At 37.0% G+C, this 26488-nt stretch overlaps 1 protein-coding gene across 2 annotated transcripts in view; it reads right to left on the bottom strand.

Annotated features, from left to right (window-relative positions):
• Positions 1–26488, bottom strand: part of MID1 (midline 1) — a 240142-nt gene that overhangs the window by 169493 nt on the left and 44161 nt on the right. Inside the window, exon 1 of one of the 2 annotated variants that reach the window (XM_035341756.1) lies at positions 4490–4625. The exons of the other annotated variant lie outside the window; for it this stretch is intronic. The gene's annotated coding sequence lies outside the window, so the exon portion shown is untranslated. Of the gene's footprint in view, positions 1–4489; positions 4626–26488 lie in introns of those variants that run through there. 2 annotated transcript variants of the gene reach the window in all.

Below are 26488 nucleotides of genomic sequence, written 5' to 3'. Positions count from 1 at the left end.
GGAAAGGAAAGGAAAGGAAAGGAAAGGAAAGGAAAGGAAAGGAAAGGAAAGGAAAGGAAAGGAAAGGAAAGGAAAGGAAAGGAAAGGAAAGGAAAGGAAAAGGTCTCATGTATTTTTCTAATGTAGATGAGTTTTGATTGCAAGGTTGACCCTTAGTTTCCTTTATTACTTTATTCCACTGAAGTATGATACTCGAATTCCTTCATGGAAGCAAAAATTATCCATCTCTTTTCTGTCTGTATAGAATCCAGAAAACTTCAAAAGCTCTTACAAATTTACATAGATGTCAGCTTAGATGTCAGCTAATAATATAGTGGGCTTGGACAGACTCAGGTATGGCTGGAAGCTAACAGTGTTTTCCCTTTAGGAAATTACTGGTGGACTTTCCCTAAGAGTCAGCCAAAATACTAACATTTCAGTTGAAGTTTTAATTACTCAAGACCACACATTCCAATGATTTCATTCTGCATCAACTATGATACCTTGATAGACAGCATCCTGTCCTGTCTGCCACACCACGTGGTCTGAATTTTAATTTATAATCTCTTAAAACCTGGAAATTTATCATAGAAATGGATGCTACTTTTCTAAAAGACTGAGAATTCTAATAGGAAAGGAAAGATACCTGCTATGTCCAACCAGAAATGATAATACTCTTGTACATGTTACAGCTTTTCAAAAATAATGAGGTATGGCCATACATCACTGAAACACATTTGGGGAAGATATTGGGATGCTTGCGAACTTTGCAAACCTCTGCTATATATTGTAGCAATGTCCCACACTTCCTGAACTCAAATGATTCTGCAGATGATCTCCTGCTCAGCAGGTCAATTCCTATCTGTTTATATTGTGTTCTAAACACAAACAAATCCCAAACTATGGGACACAATGCATTTCTAAGGAGTGGGAGGATGTGCATAACAGAAAGATGTATTAGTAATTAGGCAGGCTTTCATCAAAAGGAAGTTTTGAAAACTGCATGAAATTAATTAGAATCTATAAATATCACTCAAATATATATGATGGACATACTCTGTTTCTATATAATTATGAGTAAAAAAAGACTGAATTAGTATCTAACCACTTTCATTGCAATTTAAAAAAATGCAATTTATATTTGAAGCAATATTCAAAATCTCTTGTTTTGTCAGGCAGCTATGTGGGAGCTGTATTCTTTTATTCTTCTCCTATTCCACAGGACTGGACCTCCTGCTGCTTACTGACTGTAGAATGGCAGCTTCCTATGAGAGCCCAGATGTGTTTTCTTCCAGTTAAGGATAATGAAAGTATCATTCTTTTACACTGTTTAGCCCAACTTATGATGACATTCACTTCAGATAGTTATTTTTAGGAAGATGGGCTGTCACAAGCTTTAAGTGAAGGCTTTGTGAGTCTTCTGTGTCCTATGAAGTGTTTAGTTAATGCAGAAGATGCATAATGTTAATATGCATCTTAATAGATCTGTCCAAACAATTTCTCTTGCAGCGATGCAAGTTAAGAGTACAAGTAAAAGAGTACTGATGAAAAGTGTATCAACTGCATTTTAAAAAATTGCCACCAATGTTTATACATGCACAAATAGGTATGTATGTATATAGTATAAAAACATAGACAAGTTGGAGGCAGTGCTATGTGGTCTTCATGTGACATCTAGACTAAAAAATGTGTAAAAACTTAGAAAATTTCACCAAATTGCAGTACAGCACCTGCATGGCAGCTTACAATTTCTTTTGTAGAATGGCGTATGTTTCAAGAAGCAATATTATAGTTTCCATCTGTCTAAACCTTGTTATGACAAATAGCAAGTAGTTAATATCTGCTGGAATATGTTTAATTTGCTCTAATTTTCTGAATAAATGGATGTTAAGTTTATTTAGATGTGTTTCTCTCCACCTTTGGAATTAATTTTGTTCTGCTTTAATTCATTAAAAGATATTTATAACCAAATTTACTTCATTAAGCACAAATGTGAGGTTGGTGGTGATCTTTTGTTTCCAATTAAAGGTCCTTTTTGCAACAATAACTACCTTATAAAAGCATATGTAGTTCTGCATTATAAAAAAAAAAATGCTAGGATAGCAACATTATTGTTTCAGGCAGTTAATGTTAAGACTTTCTTGTTCAACTATTTTACTTCAGTTCCATTACCATCCAAGTGTACAGATATAATACCGAATGTGAGTTCCTTTATGTCAGATGCTCTTAAAATCAAATAAATGGAAATTAAGAATTAGTGAAAACTAGGAAAGAAGTATTAACAAATACATCCCTTTATTTCTATAAGCTAAAGGATGCTAGTGAACAGTTTAGAAACACTAAACTAAAGTAATTTCTCTGACAGAGAAGCAAGGAGCCTAAACTGGTATATCAAGGACCAGAGAATGCATCCTGCCTTGTTTGCTTGCTGTGAAACCAAGGATGTGAAAATAATAAACAGTGCATGCTAGAGATACAGTACCTTTGTCTACAGAAAGCCAGGAGAAGCATAACCTGAAATATCAGTTTGGTGTCATTTGCCAGAACTGACAGTTATTACTAGGAGCTGGGAGGAGTATGCGATAAAGGACAGACTAAATTAACTTTTATTCTCAAAGGGAGGAGTAACTCATAGTTGTGCTGTTATTTCAAGGGTCCCAGCCATATCTAGTGGTGCAGCACAGAGAGATGAATTAGGTCTCCCATATTTCTAAAACTGTTAATAAGCTAAAGAGGGAACATTTTTATCATTCTTCTTGAAATACTGCTGTCAAGACTCTACCACATCCTTATATTAAACTAGTGAATTTGCCTGTCCTTGGGCCCCTTCTAACAAATCTCATTAGTGGTTGTTTTAACAGAGATTTTTGTTTTTAAGCCAAAATAGAACCATAGTAACTGCACACTTCCTAAACCATTTCATTCATGAATGGGAAATTAGTCTCCAAATCTTTACTCACATGAGTAACCACATTGATATCCTTGGGCCTTCCATTATTAAGAGCTAGAACTGTGAGTGTAAATTTGCAGGACTTGGATGTGTCACTTCATTACTTCATAACAGGGAAATCTGTAGCTGAAATCAATAGTTAAGCATGTGAAGCATATAAAAGACATTCTTTCATGGAGGTCTGATTATAATACATCTATCAATTTTGTTTCAGCATCAACAAATAAGCATATCATTGTAAAGAGATGTACAGACTATAGGCAGTAACTACAAAGACACGTTTTAGATAGACATTCTAGCTTCAATAGGGGAGTTGGGAATAGTCCACCAGAAAGAGCAGAATAATAGTGAAAAAGGTCAACACTTCCTGAAAAACTAACATACTAAGTCACAGACCAAGTTTTTCGTTCTCTGTCAATCAGTAGTGTAACTGTTGTCAATCATCCCCCGTTACCTTGTTTGTGATTTTTGAATGGCCACAAAAGAAACTTTTGTTGGTGATTATGGCCTTTGCAATTCATCTGAGTCACAAGAAGGATTTTCATAGCCTGCCTGCGGAATAGACTTGGTATGCCCCAAGCTGCGCTCACGTATGTCTAACCAATTCAAGCCAAAGTTTCCCACGATAATATGAAAGGAAAAAAAGACTCAGACAAATACAAGTCACTATTCTAAAAATAACAAGGAGAGGGGAAAGGGATAGGATAGCTAGTATCTTCTGTTTTCTCTCTCTCTCTCTTTTTTTTTTTTTTTTTCCTCCCAAAGAGGATAAATCTGATAACTCCTTCTATGGAGGGGTGCAGTTAGACAGGATATGCACCTGTGCATCTTGAATCTTCTGAAGGAGTCTTTACAGTCTCAACCGTACCACATGCTTCATCTTACAGCAATCAGGAGCATTCTGCTAAAAATTAGTGCCAAGAATTAATGCTCCTTCGTTTATTTTTAATTCCAGAGTTCCCCTGGGAGTTTCCTTTCCCCAAATCCTTCCCCTTTCCACACATACATTTGTGCTTTGTTTTCTTTGGCTATCAGTTCAAGTGACCTATCTTGTCCCTGCTGAAAATGCAAAGAAAAGATTTGTGAGAGAAGGTTCTCACTTAAAAACCCAGTTTTGGAATTGATCCAGAAGACTGACAAATCTGGTAACATCAAAGACAGAGCATCTGAAACTGGGATTTAGGCAGAACAGCTTTTTCAACAAATTGTAGCCTCTATAAATTTACCCATTTCCAAACAGCTGAGCCCGTTTATTTGTTTATTTTCCTAGCTCCACTGAAGGAAAGGCTGAAACAACTTTGGAAAAATAACAGCAAAGTTGTTCAACGGAAACCAGCCCCTCTACTGTAAACAGTGCCTCTCCACAAACTATGCAGCTGCACAAAGCAGAGACAATGCAGGGGACCCTCAGCATCATTAACCAACTTCCCTTCCTCACGCAACAGTCGCTTCAATAAAGCAATTACAATAGCATCGTGGAACAGTAGGACAAGGGGGGAACAAAAAAAAAAAAAAAAAAAAAAGAAAGAAAAGAAAAGAAAAGAAAAGAAATAACCTTACCAGCTTCTCCTACAGTATATAGCTGAAAGGGAAACAAAACCCCCAGCTGCCGAAGCGCATGCAATTGGTCTCCCAGAATGAATTGACTGAAAGAACTATGAAAGGCTAAAGTCTGCCGGCCCCTCTCAGCAGCCTCTCTTCAGCTCCCTCTCTCCGCGCCTCCTCACAAAGCCATTCTCCCGCTCCCTAATCCTCGCACAGGAAAAAGCAGCACACACCGAACGACTCCAGCAGAAGCGGCTCTCCCGGAGGGCAGGGGGAGGAAGAGGTCCCTCTGCCGCTCAGCCGCCGCCCGGCACTCCTGGGACGAGCATCCGCACCCGCACCCGCACCACCGCCCGCTCAGTGCAGGACCAGCACGGCCACGGGTGCTCGCAGGGTCCCCCCTGTGCATCTCGGGCAGCGAAGCAGTTAGCCTTGCCTTTGCCTTTTTATTTATTTATTATTATTATTATTATTATTAAATTTTTTTTTTTTTTTTTCCCCCTCCTTTTTTTTTTTTTTTTTTTTTTTTTTTTTTTTTTTAGTTATCTGAGTGACTTCCTAAAGCTGATGCTGGGCCTAAGAAATATATATTTATATTTATATTAACAAAGAACACAAAAGAAAACCTTAAATAGCAACACAAATGATCCCCCAGATAATCAATAATAGGAAAGTAAAAGAGCAAAGACCCCGACAGACAAGACATGAATAACATGAGGAATCACCAAATTAAAAGCCATATAAAAAACACCAGTGCCTCCCAGAAATGCTTTTGATAGATAAAATCAGAACAAACTATTGCATTTTTCATGATGAAAGAAGATTTCTATCTACATTCCCAGTTTATGTAAAAAGAGACAGCATTTTTCCGTATAATTTGTCTTGAAAGCATGCCATAGATATTGAGATAGCATCCCCTACATATTCTCAGATTTTCAAGAAAGCTTAAAATCATTGTTAAAGAAATGCTGTTGTCGTATAAGTTTTTAATGCAAGTTTTACCTTTCTGTGATATGCTGAAACTCAGAAATAGACAGCTGGCACAAAGTAAATCAAAAACCTAGAAAAGCAGATGGCATAATTTCACATCTTAAATGATGGCTGTAAGCCTTCCACTAATAATTTATAAGGAGACTTCCTCCTGCTTGTTCTTCAGCTCAGCAGCATGCTGTTTGAGCCTTTCAAACAAAATAAAGAGACTTCAAACCACCAGCTTCACACACAGCAACACTTACCAATGCTATTTCAACCTGACACAAGCTGACTTTGTTCCTCAGTGACCCTGGACAGAAAACTGAGGTGACAGTTTGATGGATGAGATCTTTTTCACAATACGGGTTGTGACTTCACAGCTCTGTCTCCCCATTATTGCTTAGTTGAAGGAGGAGACAGGAGCAGAGGAGGATCTTCACCATATCGAGCCATTTTAACAGTGAAAATGAACCAAGCATGTGCAAGGAATGTCTTCAATACCTTTTTCCTACCACAAAGTTGGGAAGTTGGGAGAATCCCTTTCCATTTTTGTTGGGGATAGTGTGTAAGAGAGGAAAAGAAAGGGATTCCAAGGAGAGGAATTTATGCCAATGGTTTCCCCCAAATTGTATCTTGGATTAAGAAAGTGGCAACATCAACAGGGAGGGAGGGAGGGAGGAAGGGAGGGAAGAAAGGAAGAGAAGAAAGAAAGGAAGAGATGGAGGGAAGTAGAGAGGGAGGGAGGGAGGGAGGGAGGGAGGGGGGGAGGAAGGAAGGAAGGAAGGAAGGAAGGAAGGAAGGAAGGAAGGAAGGAAGGAATTCTGTTGTTTTGTTTTGTTTTGTTTTGTTTTTCATTTATAATCAAAGAACACTTTGTGAATTTATGAATTTTCTCTTAACTGTGCTAATCTAAGTGTTTACTAGGAATCTTGGACAATTCTTTACTTGACAAAGACCTTAGTGCACTAACCTGCCCACTGCAATTCTTCATTACACAAAGATTGTCATAAAGTATCAGTCATATATATTCAAAAACAATTTGATACCTATTACTTCATTATTTGAATGTAGATTCTATTCTCTGCTAAAAAGAATTCAGAAGTCTTTTTACAACATCAATATTAACATGATTCTCATAAAAACTGCCAGTTTGCACAGAACTCTCCAAGAAGAAATTGCCTTTCCTTGAAAACAAATGTTAAAAAATGATGAATGAACTCTCTGAAATGTAAGGCTCCACCTTCCATGGGTTTGAGCTTATTAAAAAATATCATGACATGAATTAGCCACTTATTTCCTTAGAGAAGAACACAGTCTACTGACATCTTTATGCCTTTGTTTCTGCTTTTTCATCTAATCAGATGGGCTCATTAGAATAATACTGGCGGGCATCAAACCTCTGATTTTATGGGTGGATACTCAGGCCAAATGACCTGGCCCAAAGAAGTCTGTGGCCAGAAGCCAAGTCTTTCCTGTTCCACACTACTGCACCTTGTCTCCACTCTGAAAGATTATTAACTTTGTCTCCACCGTGAAAGATTATTTCAGAGAACAAGGACTTTACTTATGTTTGAAATCATTTTTTTTATATATATATATTTTGTATTTGTTGCTGTCATTTCTTGTTTTGGATTTGATATTTATAACTGTATCTAACAAATATACAGGAATTCTCCGTCTGGTAACATAATGTATCATAAATGTATCACAGAATCACACAGAATAGTCTAGGTTGGAAGAGACCTCTAAGATCACCGAGTCCAACCTCTGACCTAACACTAACAAGTCCTCCACTAAACCATATCCCTAAGCTCTACATCTAAACGTCTTTTAAAGACCTCCAGGGATGGTGACTCAACCACTTCCCTGGGCAGCCTATTCCAGTGACTAACAACCCGTTCAGGAAAGAAGTTCTTCCTAATATCAAACCTAAACCTTCCCTGGCACAACTTTAGCCCATTCCCCCTCGTCCTGTCACCAGGCACGTGGGAGAATAGACCAATCCCCACCTCGCTACAGCCTCCCTTCAGGTACCTGTAGAGTGCAATAAGGTCACCCCTGAGCCTCCTCTTCTCCAGGCTAAACAGTCCCAGCTCCCTCAGCCGCTCCTCGTAAGACTTGTTCTCCAGAGCCTTCACTAGCTTCGTTGCCCTTCTCTGGACTCGCTCAAGCACCTCCATGTCCTTCCTGTAGCGAGGGGCCCAAAACTGAACACAGTACTCGAGGTGCGGCCTCACCAGAGCCGAGTACAGGGGGACAATCACTTCCCTGCACCTGCTGGCCACGCTGTTTCTTATGCAAGCCAGGATGCTGCTGGCCTTCTTGGCCGCCTGAGCACACTGCTGGCTCATATCCAGCCGACTATCAACCACTACTCCCAGGTCCTTCTCTGCCTGGCAGCTTTCTAACCACACATCTCCCAGCCTGTAGCGCTGTTTGGGGTTGTTGTGCCCCAGGTGCAGGACCCGGCACTTGGCCTTGTTGAACTTCATACCGTTGGCCTCAGCCCATCGGTCCAGCCTATCCAGATCGTATGCTACTCTTATTACTCCAGATGTATGTTACTCTTATTCATGTTTCCAAAAAATACTATTTTCTTTCCAAAAAGACTCACTTTGCTTCAGATTATGGTATTTATGTAATTCCATATTTATAGATATTCTTTCTGTAGAATTTCTGTGAGGTAGCAGCCAGAAGCCAGAAACTGACTGATACAATAAATAAATAAATAAATAAATAAAATCTGAAAATATACAGGAATAATTACAGCTACCTTTTGTTTCATCAATTCAACTCGGATTTATATGTGAATTTATTTTTTCTGAGAACCATTTTAGAATGACACGCTTGCTTTTGGTGTCCCCATTCAGGGATGTAGGTGGGAATCTAGCATGCTGAAAGTCTTGTGGTGTGAATTAACCCCCCCCAAAAGGAGTTTTGAGAGATGTACTTGTGAACTGTTTATCTCCCAATTACAGCTTCTAAACTGCTGTCTTTTTTTCTTTGTCTTAAGGATCTGAAAACATTCCCAATGTAAAGAAGGAAATACAATAAATGTTTTATAAACACTAAAACCAGTTCACAGACCACTTTATTGCCTCCAAATAACAAAGTTCATACCAACCCACATGTAGCTAACTGTGTTACGCACAAATGAGAAGAGCTCTGAAAAAGCCTCTTTGAAAAGTACAGCCACTCTTGTATCTGGAAACCAGTCAAAATGAGTTTGCATGGGGGAAAAAAATCTCACAATGTGACTTAATACTGAAAACAGCAAGCACTAAAAATCGGTAGAACTCATTCTTTCTAATGCTTGTAGTAGAACATAATTTTCAGACTAACGTATGACAAATGCCTGAAGGAAGTCTGAACTTTAGGATATACCAGCAGGCTTACACACAGCTTCATAGTTTTACTTGCTGTCCATTATGACCTCTTTTATCTGTATCAGATGTTGAAAACACCTTATTTGCATAGCATTTACTCTCTTCTGTGTTTTTTGGATTAACATAAAGCATAAGGCAAGGTCATCTGGATAATAGCCCTACATTTTAATAGCAATAGTAAGTGCATTTGAAATCATCTTTTCTGCAAGCAGGATGCTGTAGACAATTGCACTGGAAAAGATGCCAGCAAAACTAAACTTTAAAGGTTGCTAAGCTCTTTGAGAATCACTGGTGTGACTGATGAGTGCAATCCATTGCAGTTCTTTGATTTTGCTGGCTTACCTTCTCCTAGAAATTTCCAATAATTCTTAAAGGCAGCATCAAAAATGTGGAAAATGGAAGCAGTATATCTTTATAACCAGAAGGAAATGAATATTTTAGGCATACATACATCATCTAACTTGCATTAGGAAGCACAAGCTCCATAAGTAGTCACTAGAGGCTTTAGAGAGTGCATCTTTTAAACTGCTCTTTAATTCAGTCAATTAATGTTGAAACTTTACCATTCACAGGTAAAGCTATTTAATGTTCTGTGCTCAGCCAGCCTTTAACATGTGTACGTTGAAATTCAGAGACAATCTTTGGCTATGTCATAGGATCTATCTTTTGAAAATCAGTGTGGTGTCAAATCTGAAACAGGAAGAGCAGAGAGATGGTGAGAAGGAAGGATGATTGGCAGTAATGAGGGAAGAAAACAGCAGAAAAAAGATAGCTGGGTAAAAGGAAAGGAATCAGAAATAAAGATGATTAGAGAGAGTCAATCCAGCAACAACTGCAACCCAAGTCAGTGTTTCATTCTGGCAAGGGTTTGATCTCCATAGGCTCCAACTAGCCCTGCTCTCTCTCTCTCTCTCTCTCTTTTTTTTTTTTTCTTTTTTTTTTCTTTTTTTTTTTTTCTTTTTTTTTTTTTTCCCCAGAGCTGAATGAAAGTAAGGATTCGGCATTGCAGCTGGGTTTACATTAGGAGTGTATGTGTGAAACTAAAGGATATCTGGCTTGACACTTCAAAGCATGTCAGCCAGTGTTGGTTCATCCATCTAGACTGTGAACTTCAGCAAATGTGTCAGTCTTCCTAAAAGTTTGATAGAAGAACAAGATAAAAACAGCAAAAGGAAAGAACAGCCTGCTTAGTAAAAGGTTATATCTTCATACCTCCTCCATCCATAAGTTGTAAGGAGCAGTATAGTGTCACTCTCTATAAATGGGACAGAAAACATGTTCCAAGTATCTCTTAGGAGGCTGGAGAGAGAAAGGCTGGCCAGAGATGAGCAAACACTGTCATTTTGGACAGTGGGGTACTGCTCCTATGCAGCCAGAAAAAGGCCCTGGAATCCAGTACATCCTCCACAGCCCTCTGCACCAGTCTAGGGATGAGCAGGCAGCCTGGGCCCTGGAGGGCTTCACATGGCTGCAGTGATAGCAGGTGAAGCTATGTTTCTGCTGCACAGGTTGGAGAGGCTTGCTGTCCCCTTTTCAGTCTTCCACTAGCTGCAGACATCAATGCTGTGGACATTCCTTGGATTTTCTTTAATTGATCAGATATGGTCTTGTAGCAAAGTTATTGTGCTACAGACAGACTGATAGGTGCAAATACACATTCAAAAGCATTTAGGAGAGTGAAAGGCCTTTGAAAGCCCAACCATCATGATTTTGTAGCCCTTTCAGCATTTAAAGCGAAACACCTGCAAAAAAATAAAAAAATAAAAATAAATCCTAGGCTGGAAGCCTCAGGCTCTTAAGTCCTTTGGAGGAGACACGTACATTTTCCCTGTAGTTCAGAGATTTTCAGCTCAGTGGAATTCCAACTACAGTTAAATCTTCTGGATATTAATACAGCGAAAACATACACAACAATTTACGTAGTGGTATTCTTGCCCACTTTTCCAAAACAATGCAAAATTAATATAGTAAATGTGAGTGTATTTGGGAAGAGGGAGGAGAAGTAAAGAATTAAGTGGCATACAGACATATGGTATAAATAGTTTGTGGGGAACCACCCTGCAAACTACTGCAAACATGAGCATCGTCAATGTCTTACAGTTAATCAGACTCCATACATGAAATCCCCTTCTATGAACAAGAATTTGTAGCACTGAGCTGTAACTTAAGCACTGTTGCAGATTTATCCCCTCATTAAAGATTTCTCCTAGGAGTTATCATCACATTCACATGACAAGAAAAAATAACATATGACTTTATCTGGACATTATCCAATAATGTACACAAGGAAGGCAGTAGAATATTAGGTGTGAGAAATGCCTCAGTTAATACCATGCACTGCTCTTGCTGGGAGAAAATGTGTGATTTTTTCATTTGTTCAGAATAACATAAATTTGTTGCAATCCAAGACAGATTTTGGAGCATACATTGAGGGAAGAGGATTCAAAAGGCAATAATATAGGCCAAGGACTGGAATAATAAGGGGAGAAACTTAGAAAAGCAGTTTTGAGACACCACACTTTCCTGATTGCATCTCGTGAGCTTACTCAGCATCCCTAGCACAGCCTACTTACTGCATTGTATCACAGCAATAATCCCCATCTCTCATTTAGAGGTCACTCCAGCTTCAGTGCCCAAGCTCAACCTTGTAAAATGAGGAAGAAGGTGGAAAGCTTGATGGTCAAAATATCTGCTCACCATGAAGGGGAGACACAAGCTGAATTGCCAAGCACAAGTAGCCTGGGAAACAATTTCTGATAATATAAAACTTCAGGGGTAGTTTCCTTTAGATTTCATATAAATTTATTAAAAATGAAATCAATGACAATTCACATGAATTAGAGTATTAAGATTTAATAATAAATCATTTTAAGTTATTCTTTTGCTCAAGGTTCTCCAACCATTATCTGTTTTTTGTTTGTTTTGTCTCTAATAATATACTTCCCTTCTGCACTTTTCCATATTTTATTTTATTTTATTTTATTTTATTTTATTTTATTTTATTTTATTTTATTTTATTTTATTTTATTATTATTTTCATTGAACAGATAATTTTTCTTCCTCTCTCTTTTATCAGTTTACAAATCCAATTTAATGTTACCAAAGCAGACACAAACATTTTAAAATATATTCAGGCAAAGGTTTCCATCCAAATAATCAACTCCATTAAAACACAAATTTTACATTGAACTGTGCAAGCTTCTTGCTAAGGCCAAACCTAACCTGATTGTAATAAGTGAATAATGACCAAAATATTTACTTCTCCGATAACTATAGTCTGTAATGGAGACAGAGATGACAGAATAAAATGAGCACAATGTATGCAGCAAGAGGAAAACAAGCACTTTTTCCTACAGCAGCTGTAATGACACTAATAGATATTTAGGCAACCCAGCTATTTTCTAATAAAGACTGAATCCCATTCATGTTAAAGTATTATGACAGTCACACTCTGCTGGGAGAAGGGTTTGATAGTTTCTGTGTAGCTGTTTCTGACTTCTCTGTAAATGTACCTGCCTGTGAAACTGTGGTGGATATATCGTAGAGGAGGACAGGGCCATTTACACTTCCAGATGCAAACTGGTAGGAAGATGCGCAAGTATCTGGTTTTAAAAATACCTCCAAAGGCCCATGATTGCATCTTCCTGTGTAACTTTGGAAGAGGAGAGGCTCCCTCCTATGGTTAAACTGTGTAAAACTGTGAGCACCATCGCGAGCAGGGATTCTTCAGACATAAAGTCACTTGGTAGATATACTTGCCAGTATACAAGCTCAGAAAACAAAACTATTAAATATAAATATATACATAATGTAACATATATATATATTACATAAGCATCTAGAAGCTGGGTCAGAACACCATATTTTGCCTACAATAAAAAGGATAATATCATATAATAATAATGGCATTAATATTAGTTTTCAAATGAAAGCCTAACACCAGCCACAAATGCACCCCCCCCCCCGCCCCCCCCCCGGCAAAAGATGTTTTGTTATGTTTTTGTAATATTTTCATAGCTAAAAATGGCATGGCAATCTGAAAAGGATCAAGTTTCTAGAATAAACATTAGAAACAGAAAAATAATGAAAATAATGAAGATATACAGCATAAAATAATCAAATAGATTTTACATCATATCAAGGCTATTAGGTATGTGAAGTGTACCAAATGAAGTGTAACACTAGAAACAAATAGATTATAATATTTGGTCCCTACTTATGACTTTTTCCTATCTTTTTTTATTTTATTTTTTTTACACTGTGAAACAAAGACTCTGAAACTACAGATTTTACATTAATGGGTTGAAGGGTTCAGAAAGAGCATAGTTTTACTTATCTAAAAGAAATAACATCTGTATCCTGAGCCTGATAATGTCACCTAATGAGCATGCCAAGAACAGGAAAAAAAATATTTAAGACAATATTCAGTTGTTCATTTTTGACTTGAAACAGATTGTGGTTTTTAAATTTCCTTTATTACAATTAGAGCAAGTAAACTCCTTCACCAACTCTCCATGGGCAGCTCAGTTTACTCTCAAACCTACCAGATTTAAAATGAGTTGTCAAGAGTTCTTGGTTTCAATTGTTTTTATGGCAACAGTATTTATTATGCCTCAAAAATAAATAAATAAATAAATAAATAGATAAATAAATAATAGAGTCTACTTGGAGAAATAATATTGTTTCCTATAAATTAATCATGCATTGCTTTGCATGAAAAAAAAAGGTACAGTGACTACAATGTTTTTCTTTAGCTTCCTTTCTCATTTTAAGAGGTTCTAACATTGTTTTTTCACTTGTTCCACTTCAGGCTCAATACCTGGGAGTACAGCAGAATATGTGACTGAGAACAATAAACAACCTTTTGACTGATAAATGTTTATTGTGGTGCACTCAACACCTGCATCAGCACACTTTTCATTAATGGACTACAGTAAATGTTTATATAACTACCAAGAGAGTTTATTAATGTGAACAAAAATTCTACCAGATAGATCATCCTTTGTAGCAATTAAGCTCTACTATAAAATGTAGACCAACATATACACAGTTCTCCAAGGCACCCTAGATTAGTGAGAAGGGAGATATAAAATCAGCTATGAACAAGTGGTAAGAAATCCTGTTTGTTCTACATACCAGATTTTCACAGAGAGTTTACATGACTATATCTTTTATTAAAAACAAAAGGACAGGTTTAAGTTTCATATAAATATTCAATAAATCTGCAACTAAACTTCATATTTGATTTTTGAAACCCCAACACCAACAATTATTAGATTTTCTGAGTGCATTAAGTATCTGATCCAATCCCAGTGAAGCCAGGAAGATCATAAGTACTAACTTCCCTGGAAACCATGAAGCATTGAACTACAGCCAGGTGGCTTAAGTGCTTATCCTGCATCTTCCATGGGTCTCCAGTGTGTTTCCTCAAGTGGTCAGCTAGTACTGGATCAGGAGCTGGATTCGCACTAGCATGTGAAGAGAAAGCTTGGTTAAAGCACATAATGTCAGCTGGCTTTTAATCAGTTTTTGTTGTTGTTGTTGTTTTTTAACCTCAGCTTGTCACTATCTTAATAACTGGCCTTCAGGTAAGGTTAGAGAACTGTGAACCAACTGGGACATCTGGGCAGACCCTCCAGGCAGGAGGATTGCACATTTTCCGGTACCCTTGATGAAACCCTGACTGTAACAGAATGAGTGTTCCCCTCTACTGAGCACCAGTGAGGACTGGAGCACTTGGAGTACAGTGTCCAGTTCTGGACTCCCCAATACAAGATAGACATGGACACACTGGAGAGAGTCCAGTGAAGGGCCAAAAAGGTGATTAAGGGAGCGGAGCTTCTCTTGTAAAAGGAAAGGCTGAGAGGTTTGGCCAAGAAGGCATCAGCCCAGAGAAGATAATCTCATCAATGTATATAGGTACATAAAGGACGGGTGCAAAGAGGATGGAGCCAGAATCATTTCAGTGGTGTCCAGTGACAGGACAAAAGGCAATGGGCAGAAACCAAAACACAGGAGGTTCTGGATACACATCAGGAAGCAGTTCTTAACAGTGTGGTTTACTGAGCACTGGCACAGAAAGGTTGTGGAGTCTCCCTCCCTGGAGATCTTAGGAAGTTGCCTGGACATGGGCCTGGACAACCTGCTCTGGGTTGCCCTGCTTGAACCGGGAGGTTAGGCTGGATGACCTCCAGAGGCCTCTTCGTACTTGAACCATTCTGTAATATGATTATTAGAAATAATAATAATTCATCATTCAGAATGAATGAATCCTCTGTTAAACAGAAACTAACAAAATAAAAAAATAAAAAGCCCTCATGGTTTCATACTACTAGGTACATTCATTTACACATAGAAATGTTTTGTTATGAGAAACATCAAAACAAAAGCATAACTTTAAAGAACATAAACAATAAAACACGTTCCTTGAGAGGAATGGCCTTTTAAATGTAAATGCCAACAGCAGCCAGGGCGCCTCATATTTTATATATAGCATGTAAAACAAATTTGCATACCATCTTCATCCATTTACTCTGCCATTGCTCTGTTAAAATATTATAAAACGTACTCTTCTTTAACAATGGATATAACACATACTTTTATTAACATAAAGAATAAGATATTGCCACTAATACAAAATTCTAACCAATTGTACTAGTACCTGGTTTGAAAATATAGTATTCCTCATCTGCTTGACCCTTTCACTACCATACTTCTAAGGTGATACGTTTCTTTTCTTCATCTTGATGAATAAAGAAGTTTTTCCATGTGTCTGCATGTGTGTGGAGGTTGAAGCAGAGATCAAAAAAGTTATATAGATCTGCTTTTTTTACAGTAATTCCAAGAAGTAACCCGCTGGAAGGAGGCCTTCATGACCAGAAGCACACTGCACTATATTTCACCTTTGGGTCTTTCTCCTGTGCTTTTATTCAAGGACGTGGATGACAAACAAACCTAATCCTTAGACTGTATAACTCTTTTAGGTGAAAATTGGTTTGAACTGTAAGTATTACACATACAGCAACAGTACAGAGTAACATTTCAAGTACTGAACACTTAGAAATGAACATTTTTTTTTTTTTATAATTCATCCGATTTGCTTGTTTTACAAATGATAAAATAATAGAAGAATTGTTAAAGGTTCTTAGGGTAATGTATGTATACAATATGCAAAATTTGTAGGTTTTTACTTGTGTATAATTTCAACCCACACAGTAACCACTGGCTTGGACTAACTAAGAAGATTCACTGATACAAATAGTTCTACTGAATTCAATCAGTGAGTGAATCTGTATTAATCAGACAAGACACTTTCTAATTCCACAAAATACCTTTATCAAATCATTCAGACATCTCAGCTTTTTGCTGCTGATGAACTACACCAATATGTATTTTTTATCTGCACACATGGATTTTTCTGTACAAGCATATCTATGTATACATACATACGCGTGCACACATCACTGAAATTACATACTCTAAATCCCAGCCAAATAAGTGTTAATTTATTTTGCTTTTAATCACCAGAGAAGCTTGACAGCATGCTTCTATTCTTCTCTCCTCAGAGATCTCACTGAGCTTTTAAAACAAGTGAAGACTCAAATATGCACTCTATTTAAATAAGAATGGGGGTGAATATTCACTCTGGTGATAGTGGTGACTCCAAAGACAAATGTTTTCTCCCATTACCATTTTTGTTGCTGAAAGCCATGGTCTGAGCCCCAGGCCCTGGCTGGGAGCCTGCTGAGACCATTTCAGCTGCATTGGCAGGGGTCAAGGGGGTAGGCTGGGAGCAGGGGCCCCAGGGAGCCAGCCAACGATCCCACACACCACACATTGTGCTTGGGGGCTGGAAGTCAGCCCTGCTTATGCTGGATCACGCAGCGAGACAGCCTGGTGCGCCTGGCAGCCAGCAGTCACCTTCCATTGAAGGGATGCTTTCATACTAGCAGACCTTTTTTTCTGCCTATTTCTATCATTTGAATGGGGACTGTGACAATGAGAAGAGCTCACAGGTGATGTTTTGGGATACTGATGAACACATTTGCAAAGACCATTGGAAGAAGAGACATAAAAGTCATCAGCATCTTGCCATTAACTCAAACTAAATCTGTGACAATGTTCCTTATAAATAAGCAGTGTGTGGCAGTGGAAGAGACATTGTGAAGAGGGAGACTAGATATTAATACACCATTTCAGAGTTCACACTCCACCTCTGTTGCTATTGTGTGCTTCCATGCTGACCTTGGTTAATCCTGAGCTCACTGTTCATTCCTTACTTGCCCTTAAAATGAAGATATTGTTCCCTCAAAAGATAAACATTGTTAGGAAAAAGCCATTAAACTTTATGAGATATCCAGCTATGCTGTGGAGGACTATCATAAAAAAGCCTTCAAGTCTATAAATAAAATATATATATCTGAGAGAAGATTACCCTACAAAGTCTATATCTGACACCTATATCTTCATATATATATTATATATATATATATATTATACATGTATATATATAAATCATTTAAAGAAAATAATCATGAAACTACCAGCCATATTTTTGATATGTTAAGAAATAAACTGGTAGGTAGAGTTGTTGCCAGTTTTAGAATTATTTAACATTTTTATTGTCCCACCAGGGAAGTTAATAGTATCTCTCAGAAATTATTTATACACTACTAGTCAAGGAAAGTATCCAAAAAAGCTGTTCATTGGTGTGTTCCTTTTACTGCTGATCTTTTTGCAGAATGAATAAAAATAACCATAAATCAGAAGAGAGATTTATACCATTTAGAAATTATTCGGTCATTCTACCTATAAAGAATTTCACTTTTTAAAGGATTCACTTACAATTTAATAAGACATTCAAATCATTTTCAACAAATCATACTGTCTCCTTTCCAGTAATAGAAAAACTGATTTACTGAACACCCAAAAGCTGAACCAATGCAGTAAACCAGTGGTGACTGACATTTAGTAATGTGCCACATGCCCAAGACCAAATGTGCCAGGACTGTTACTCCACAGGGCCTGGCCACTGGGAAGCACTGGCACAGAAGCAGCGGCAGCTTCTTGAGAAGATACCACACTCTCTTTGTTGTAGAAAAGTCTAGAAGGAGTAAAAAGATGTACACACTCTAAGTGCATTTCTGAGAGCCAACAGATAAAAACACAGCTATGGAAGCCTTATCATTGCATTGGAGACAAGACTGAATTCTGTGGCTATATAGACACAGTAGTCATATGCTGTAGTCATCAGTGATGCTCCCACATACGTAGACATTCTTAAGTGGCATTAGATAGTTTAGTTGCAGCTGTCTAGGTATTTGACCACTTGCTAATATTCACTGTAAAAATCTGCAGGGCTCATAGTTACCCAGTGTTTGAGCATGGTACTATTTTTCATTCCTATGCCAATTAGCTCTAGGCCTTCTAGCATTCAACCTTCAGCTTATACCCAAATTTGAAATAAATAAATAAATAAATAGACTGTTCTTTTTCTTTGTTCCCCTTTTCCATTCTCCCTTAAGGGCTAACACCTCCATGGCCATAGTATATTTGTTAGGTCAAAATTTCCAATGAGTAGACCTTTTAAGTTATACACTGCTGCAGGGATTTCTGTTAAATACCATAGGACTGTAAATCCTTAGATTCTCAATTTTAGTCTGTAAAAGACAATCATCTACTATGCTGGTACAATGCCTAGAATAAAGTACTTTTTTAGTAAAATATAAAAATAATCGTGTATAATGTGGTATGATATGATGAATAATAAAATGCAGCTCTAAAATAAGGGCCAGAATTGATGTTTAGGTGGGTAATAGAAATAGACATGGGTGTACATCCTCCCATTTTGCAGAAAAGAAAGTCCACTGTGAAGACAGATGTATACCTACTACTCCTATTAGACTTGTGTTGATGACAGTGACTACAATGAAAATGGGGCAGTAAATTCAATCCATACACTCAGCAAATAAACCAAACAGTATTATACAAAGCCTGGATGATGCGGAGTAGTGAGAGGGAAACCAGTGTGCAATGCCTGCTTTTCCCAAAGTCTTGGCAGTCACTCAAATGGAAAAATAATCTACTCTTGCAATTAAGACAGATCACAGATCATCTATGAGAAAATAGTGGTTCTGGTGCATAGAAATAGTCAGGAATTTGGATGCTAAATGCTTTTCATCAGGAATTTATGATTCCAAAAGATTTATTCAAAAAAGTAATTCTTTCATGAACATACCCAGCTTAGAAGTTTGAAGTGACTGTCAGAAGGACAGACAAGCTATTCTGAATCTTGGTTTCATTCTTTTGTTTTTATTTCCTCCCCCTTTTTAGGCCTTAAAATGCTCTTCCCCCACCCCCCCTTTTTTTTTTTTTTTTTAAATCCCCGAAAATTTTAATGGGATGGGAAAATTGTTTCCTGCCCAACTCTCATGGTGAATGGCTGGCAAATGATAGCAAGACATGGAATGACAACAGCTGGATTCAATCATTGCACTTAGCAGATGCACGAAATGTGGTTGTGGATGCACCAGATACTTAGAGCACCAGTACAGAGAGTTCTTCCAGACTCCAGGCCAGACATTTGGCACTAACAGAGTTATGAGACTATCAGGGCACATGGCACATCACACACCCTATTAACAGACAGATGAATTAATCACACTGCAATTAACAGGGATACGTAATGTTCTGTGTTTCACTGTCTTTAAAGATGCATATTGAGATGGAAGAAGATACAGCAAATCCCAGAACTGTCCTACTGAGATACTGGTACTTGACAAAAAATAAAACCACAGGCACCATCACACCTGTGTGAAAATACAGATATATGTTTCTTCGGTACAGTTCTTTTTAGGAGGAATAGTACCTCACAATTTCAGTAGCAGCACATGTTAAAGTGGAAAATCATTACATGCAAAAGAAAACACATCTTCTAAAGCAAGATGGACAGATTCAACTTGAAAAGAAATATATTTCTACCCTGCAGTCATCTTGCTTTCCAAAATATATTACTTTAAGTAAAATTTATATATGTCCCACCACATTACTGAAGTTAATGGTTAGGATAAGTATTTCCACATCATCAAGTAATAGTATTTCCAAAGCTATACTTATTTTTTCTTTTTTTTCCCCCAGCGGTGTTATCAGATACAGAAGATGCCAATCTGAATGAAAGATCAAAACCTGGATGAAACTTAAAATAGAAAGTAAACATATGATAAATCTTGTGATTTTCAGCTTTGCTAATTCAAATACATATATAAATGGAATTTATATGGACGTGGTAAAAGTTATGCTAGCTGAAGGTTTTTTGTAAGCTTACTTAAGTAAGTTGATTTATATCATAATTCAGTATCCAACAAAAATATATACTATAATAATAATAATAATAATAAACTTAAAGAACAGCTTTTAATGTAGGTTTGTAGCTTATAGCTTAACTAAGCAACGGGTTGGTCTAGATTACCTCCAAAATTCCTTCCAACCTGAAATGTCCTATGATCCCATGAGTTGAATGAAGAACTTCTTTACCGAAAGGGTTGTTAGACACTGGAACGGGCTGCCCAGGGAAGTGGTGGAGTCACCATCCCTGGAGGTCTTTAAAAGACGTTTAGATGTAGAGCTTAGGGATATGGTTTAGTGGGGACTGTTAGTGTTAGGTCAGAGGTTGGACTTGATGATCTTGAGGTCTCTTCCAACCTAGAAAATTCTGTGATTCTGTGATTCTGTGAATTCTCTAAGTCTAAAGCCTCTGAAAAGAATGATCAAGTTAATTGACTGGCAGTTATATAGATACACAGAATATAACAAAAAAAAAATAGGGTAATTTTGACAGCATCAAAATGCAACACTGGCCCTTCATTACTGCAGCTCCCAGATGATGAGGCAAAACACCCAGCAACAACAGCCTGCTGTGCTAATTGTGTTCTCCACAAGGGTTATTACTATGGTCAAAGCCATCCCTTCAGACACAGTGAAAGACCCTAGAGTGACCCCACTTTTTCAGAAACAGTGTTAGAGCAGGGGTAGAAACCCATTTGTAAATTGGGGAATGTGTGATCAGGATAAATTACTTCAGGTCTGGAGAACCCAAAATGACTTGCAGAACTTCTTGATGCAGGAAGGTTCTTATATGATTGGACTAGCTAGGTCTGTTTTCACACATACGTGGAAAATTAACATCTAAGAAGAGGAATTAATAAACTAATTTAACAGTAACCACAAAACCTTTCAATTGAATGAGAAAAGGCTTTACAAATGGGAAATAATAGTTTCCTGTTTGAATAATCCCTAAGTCTATATAAAGGAGTTTAATGAAGTCTGAAGTTAAGATAAAGTAGCTTTTTGTGTGCTAGTGTTATACTAGAGAGCCTTCTGAAGAGACTTTCCTGTATGAGGCATTGAAAAAGCAGGAAAGTGATGTTTCAGTCAGGGAGGCTTCTTCCAGCTGCTTTACGTGAGCTTATCTTCTCAGAATTCCTCTGCTATGCCCAGCTAAATTGAAAGGTATGAAGAAAAATGAAGAATTAAAAATTGTTAATAGAATCATATCAGCCCTTGTTTGATCTTTGTGTGCAATGCACTTGATAAAATAAAGTAACATGATGCTATAATTACAAGAGGTTTGTTAAACTAAACAAAAGTAGAATAAAACATAAACAGAGCAAGCAGGCATACAGACTATTGAACGGCTTGTCCTGCACATTTCATATTCTTCACTAATCCACAGAACGGGTAGTACCATTTGCATCCATATCTCATTTAAAACATTTTGATTTTCTGCTTCTTTGTCTCTGCCTTTGCTAGACAAAGGGAAGGAGAAATGTGAAAACGAGGTGAGAGGATATATTGGGGCATGCTACAGATTTGGTGATAGAGAATGATCTTTCTGACAAATTTGCTCATAACACATGCAAGTTCAAATGAATTATGGAGGTCATTTCCTCTCAAGTGCAGTTAGTGTATTTTCTGCTTCTCACATGAATCTATCATGTATTATTAAGGGGGATATTTTTTATAACATTTATTTGTGTATAGTAACAAATTACATTTCAGGTTTTGCATTCAACTCCTTTTTTAAACAGCATTTTCATGCAACTTTGGAGGACACACATATTCCACGGAAGGTAATTAACCAATTCTCTGCTCTCCAGAGAATGTGATTCTAAAAGATTATATATGCTACGCTATCTTGGCTATGAAGTCTGACAGTCCTCCCACTCTCCTAATTACTAGAGGCTACCTGCCTAAAGCAATAAGCTTATTTTTAAGGCATTAGTGCTGATCACGTACTCAATACTAATGCCTTAAAAATAAACTGAACTAATGTCCAAAAGTTCCAGTCCAAATAGAAACATAATTTTGCTGGAGAAATGCACAAAGACAGTTGAGTCCCCACCCCACAGTAAAACATTCCCCACATATATCACAGTTAAAAATAGGATAAACAAGATAGGAAAAAATGAACAGAAGTATATTTTTTTCTAAACAGGTTAAGGTGTCTTTATTAGTACAAAGTGTCAATTACCTCCCTCTGTCCCCAACATACCAGCAATCTTTCAGTTACTTCCTGGGAGCTGGGAGAGCTGTCATTCTCTACTTTATTTTCAATACACATAATTTCAAATATACATTTCAGTGGCTGCATTACAAATGTCAAGCATCTGTATCTCCACCCAATTCACAAATGCAGCCAAGTAGTCAAATGTGTTCATGTATGAAAGACTGCAGTCCTTTAAAGTTCACATCCTGAGGGAAGTTTTTGGTATACAAATGTAAATGATCCTATAGAAATGAAAGGAATAACACGATCTACATAATAGCAGCTCAGAAAAACAGGACCATGTCTCTGATTTTTATGAAATTTAATGTAGATATTTAATGGCCTTGACTTAGGATCGTACTTATAATATTCCCTAGTTTGATGATGATGAACACAGAAAAACATGATTGTTATTGCTCAAATTTTACAGCAAATTCCAGGTATTCTTCTCCCCCCAAAAATATTTAAGACCTCAAAACAGTGCAAAAATACAAAACTGAGGGACACCTACATGGTCCTTAAATTGTCCTGAGTAAGTACTTAAATGCTTAACAGCAAAGGAAGCCTACAAGCTTCCTAAGTTTCTAATTATCCTTTCAGAGTTGAACTATATGCAGAAAGCAAACTCTAAAATTGAGTCTGAAGATTTTGACAGTTTATGTATTAAAAATATTCCATGTAGTTTAGGATTTTAAGAACCTGAAAAGAAAGACTTTTTACTGTCTAGAAAGATGAGGGTTTTGAAAAACTTTTCTCCTAGTATTTAACAGAGAAAGGTGGAAGGCATACCTTTAACAATATAACTATTTTAAAAAGTTCTAAAAAAAAGTAACAAAAGCGACTCTATTAAAAAGGAAAAGCCTACTTGGCCAACTGAGCTCTCTTTCACAGCTTTTGTTGCTTATACAAGCAATGACAAGCAATCTTAATGTTAACTGATATCTGAAGGACCTTTTGTCATACTCAGATATCTCCACACCTTTAAAAAATGCACATACTTATTATTGTTAAAATGAACCAGCAATCATGGGATCAGACACATCCTGGACAGACAACAGTAAAATATAACTGTAGTCATTGTTAAAATACCCAACTGAAGTAAGTTAAAATGCTGTCTCTCAATATTCAAAGATTGTTCATCTGAGACATTATTCTGAAGTATCATATGACACCATGCAAACCAAACCAAGATCTGCAGATTCTTTAAAAATGCAATAATTAAGGATACAAGCCAGGACAAAATTGGATTTTCTGGGAAGGAAAAAGTTTTGTGGTCAAGACACATGATTTGCAGCCAGGAAATCTGACTTTTATTCCCAGAACTGCCACAGACTCCTTGCCTCTCTCAAAAATGCCTTTCTGAAGCTGTAAATGCAGAAACTCTTTCTTTTTTTTTTTTTTTTTTTTTTTTTTTTTAGGGTTATGTTATTCTAAACTGTTTGGTACTCCAAATACCTTTGTAGATACTTGCTTCAAGTAGCGAGTTCCCTGGCAGTCATGGTTTGCTGTGTTAATGTAGCCTAATGCATGGCATCTGAACCCACTGGCTGTCTGCCACAACCCTCTATACATCTAGCAGGTATCTAAAAAATACAGATGTTAGGAGTGTGTAAATGTGAAGCCAGATACATGGAGAAAAATCTAGCAATGAAAAGTTAACTTGAAATCATAAATGAAATTTCTCATCATCACTAAGGTTGGATGTAATCTGCTTTTATACATCTGTGCATGAAAACAGGCATAGCAATGGCTCCAAACTATATCTGCCACAGCCCAGGTACAAAAGTAGCTATGATAAGGAAGAAAGACTGCTCTGATTTTGATAAGGAATCCTGCTTCAGCTATGCTTTTCCTCAATTAAAGCTTTTGTAAAATTAATATATTTTAGCAAGGTGTAGCTTCATGAGTAGGCATTTACCACTGAAAAATCTCTCACTCTTTGAAAAATCTCCAGGTGTCAGCATGTATGAGGTAAGAGCTGAATTCCTAGAAAATCAAGGCTATCTACAAATGAAGCTTGTTCTAAATTTTTAAATACTGAATAAGTTAGCAAAGACTTGTATGAAACTGCATCTTGTGGAGAAAATGCAAGGTTTGGTGCTAAATGTGACGTCAGGCCACCACTGTGGACCTAAATCTCCTAGAGCTTTCCACTCATCTGCTAGATGACTGCTTATTCATTTGATTTTAGAAATCTTTCTAATTTTCAGAGCAGTCCTAGAAGTTATTAACTTTCATTTCTAAAGCCTTTCAAAACTAAACTTTGCTAAAATTCTTACAATTATTCACAGTAATGATAAATAGTCTCTTCCTTTAATCTACTGAATTTCCTTTCTCTCTTTTTTTTGGCTGAGTTGCAAGTGTCATTTGGAAGATGAATTCTTTTCAATGTTTCCACCATGCACCAATCATAGTTGCCAAAGACAGAAACACAAAGAAAGAGAGTACTGCTCCTCTCCAGCTCCCCAGCTGTCATGACAATAAGTTTAGGATTACAGGGGTAAGTACTGTATCTTATTCATGAACCAATGTAGTTTTTGTAACCACTTCAGAAAAAAAATTCTGCAAAGGAATGCATTCAACAGCACATGTGAGCTTGTGTTTCAGTGAAATTAATTAAGAAATATCCTCCATTTTAGAAATCTAAGAATCACAATGAACATGTCAGTACTGCCTGTGCTAAAATGAAATATGTACAAGTAATCCTTGACTTCCAGGACTGTATTTGAATGAGCTGTATTTGAATGAGTTCAGCTTCATTGTAAGGCTAGTGCACACATGTAAGTGAAACATGGCTTGTTTGAAGATAAACAGGAAGGATCTGTGATGTTATAGTTTTTCAGACTTTGGAAATTAGGTATAATAAACATCTTGTGCAGTGGGTTAAAGAGATGCCAGCTGGGCAAGATTCCTTTGGCCAACAGAAAAAAATTAAAAGTAAAAATTGTGGAAAGCAGTCAATTTTCCTTAAAATACTCCATAAATATCTGCAGATATAAGACTGAATTTAATGCACAGAAAAAGAAGTTGCTACAATGCCAAAATTTCCAGTGTTGTCTTCTGTCAATAAGACTGTTCTTATTTAGAGCGTGCACTGCTCTGAAATCATGTAATTAAAGTAAAAATGACAATAATCCCCCACAATTCCCAAGGAAAGTGTTAAGATAAAAGAAAGGGAAATAATATATTTTCTGAAAAAGACTACAAATAACTGCAAATTAAATATATGGGCCACTGAAACAGCTGTGAGTTATCAGAGTATCACTTTGTTCTAAACCTATGTTTCTTATGCTTGAAAGAACTGAGCTTACTGAAACATGAAAAAGGTGAGTTCACATTAGATCATCATTTCACTTTAAATCAAGCAATGGGGAATGTGTGTCTGACACAAATGATCCTGATTTATACGGACTGTGATAGCTGTGTACATTCTGGCTGAAAACTATTGTGAATACCTTGCACTGAACAAGGGATTTTTCAAATTTTACTCTTTCTTCAAAAAATAGTGAGGAAAAACAAATTGTGCAAGTCTGTGTAATTCACAAATATATTCATTAGAACATTTATGCCAATCATTTCTTGTTATTAGCATTAAACTAATAACTGACACTAATGAATTCAATTCATATTCTTGTATTATTCTGACCAACAACTTTGCTCTTGGCTGTTGTTCAGGCAATATGCTGGATGCCTGTAGTCCTGAAAAGCTTTTTCAGCTTCAATACTTCCTTCCAGAATGAAACCAACTACAGCTCCCAGAGCTAGTAAAAGATCTATGACCACTTAATGCTCACAATTTCAAAGGTTTAAACACAGTTTAAAGAGGAGTTTTTTTCTCTCTGCTCCCCAGATTATTCTCCAGAAATGTTTTCTTTACACTGTCAGTTAATAAACTGGTCCTTAAGAATATATGCATAAAATATTCACAATGAAGTATGCATAAAGAATAGAAGTATTTTCATTTTAGCAACATTGCTGAGATACTTAAAGTTAACTGCAGAAAGTTGGATTTCAGCTCTTGCAAATCTACAGAAAGCATTCAGAACTGAACAGTTTAAAGCATACAAAACATAGAAGCAGTTTAGCTAGGCATTCAGGATGGTCTTATATATT

Source organism: Oxyura jamaicensis, chromosome 1 (genome assembly GCF_011077185.1).
Source record: "Oxyura jamaicensis isolate SHBP4307 breed ruddy duck chromosome 1, BPBGC_Ojam_1.0, whole genome shotgun sequence".
Taxonomy (NCBI): Eukaryota; Metazoa; Chordata; class Aves; order Anseriformes; family Anatidae; genus Oxyura; species Oxyura jamaicensis.
The sequence above is the reverse complement of the archived record's forward strand: the minus strand, read 5'-3'. Positions and strand labels throughout refer to the sequence as shown.